Consider the following 1702-nt stretch of genomic DNA (forward strand, 5'->3'; position numbering starts at 1 on the left):
TGGAGTGAAAAAGGTTTTAATGGTCTGCATACGATATTATAGGGTCTGAAAATAAACACGAAAGCTAGTCAAATCGGAATATAAAGGTGAGTTTCTGAAAAAAGAAAATTCTTACAAAAGTTTCATTTTAAGTGTATACCAGTGTCTGGTTTTTGTTTCCTGTTAAGCACGAAGTTATCATCCAATAGAATGGCTATCGGTGCTACTAGGCCCACTACGTCAATCGAAGCCACTACATGTCAGTCAGACAATAATGTTGTTTTTAGGCTTTAATGGAAGACAATCAGAACTGTGTTAGGGATGTCTTCTTTTCTCTTTTTTTTTTAATTGTCAAATTCCTGATGATTTCATGAAATAAGTTGTTCTGGAATATTCTGCGCATATGGTCAGGTGGTTAGGGCGCTCTGCTGTCTGAGGGTCGTGGATTCGAATTCCGGCACGCCAAAACATTCTAGTCCTTTCGGACGTGGGGGCATTATAACGTGACGTTCACTCTACTATTCGTTGGTGATAAAGTACCCCAAGAATCGTGGGTGGGTGGTGATAACTAGTTGCCTTTCCTCTAGTTCTACATTGCTACATTAGGGAAGGCTATCGCAGATAGGCCTCGTGTAATTTTGCGCGAAATTCAAAAACAAAAAAACAGTTCTACACATATAGGGAACGCTTCACCATTTTGCGTGTCATCCTTGCGCAGAGCCATGTTAATCTTCCCTGTATCGTTCCAATTTTAGTAGCTAAGCTAACTAAACACAAAAAAGCACAACCACAGATCTACATGAATGGAGAACTTCTCCAGACTGCTACATCTGCAAAATTTGTAGAATTTACGTTCGACTCAAAACTAACGTGGTTAAACCACATAAATAACATTAGAAAAAAATCTGGCGAACAACAAACTATGCTAGAAGTCTAACTGGCGAAATCAGTGGAGCTACGGCAGACAACATCATAAAAATATATAAAACATACATAAGACCCGTCATTAACTATGCAGCCCCTGCATGGATAAACGTAAGCAAAAAAACTACTTCAAACAAAATTACAAACAATACAAAATACATTACTCACAACAGCTTATAAAGTACCCAGAACAACATCATCTAAATTTATGCACAAATACGCACACATGGAAACAATAACAGATAGACTCCTACATAGTACAATAAACTATTTTGAAAAAAATTGGAGAAAGAATGAACTAGTAAGCGAACTTGACAGGTATTGTTTATATGATGAGGATAGACCAAAGCACCTTTCTCCAGTGAATATATATTTTCTAAATAAATAAAAGGCCACCTTTGAACTAGACTCCACATTAGATTAGGGATTAATTACTAAACATTGAAAATGTTTTTATGTAAACGTTTTATAGTTAATACATAACTAATGAAAGTGCAAATAATCTATGGAACTGTAAGAGAAATGTTTTATTTGCACCAAGTGTATGTGTAGATTGTGCATGAACATTGCCCTGAAAGGGGCCTGAGTAAGTGAGGGTTACTCTGGTCCTCGTGTACCATATATAAATACATTTGACAGTTGTAAAACCAAAATTTGAAGGAAGGAGGAAGAGGTTAACGAAACATGACCCTCCTGGGTAGATAAACATCAATACCCAAATACCCATACAAGAGAGAGAGAACATACAAGGAGTTTCGATCAAACCATTACATTTTAATAATCATATATTATTTGTGGA

General features: G+C 36.4%; 1 non-coding gene across 1 annotated transcript; it reads right to left on the bottom strand.

Moving 5' to 3' along the window:
- Positions 1-652: 652 nt before the first annotated feature.
- Positions 653-754, bottom strand: LOC143227587 (U6 spliceosomal RNA). The gene has a single exon (XR_013015017.1). It is a non-coding gene; the product is annotated as a U6 spliceosomal RNA (small nuclear RNA).
- Positions 755-1702: the final 948 nt, after the last annotated feature.

This window comes from Tachypleus tridentatus, chromosome 9 (genome assembly GCF_004210375.1).
Source record: "Tachypleus tridentatus isolate NWPU-2018 chromosome 9, ASM421037v1, whole genome shotgun sequence".
Classification (NCBI taxonomy): Eukaryota; Metazoa; Arthropoda; class Merostomata; order Xiphosura; family Limulidae; genus Tachypleus; species Tachypleus tridentatus.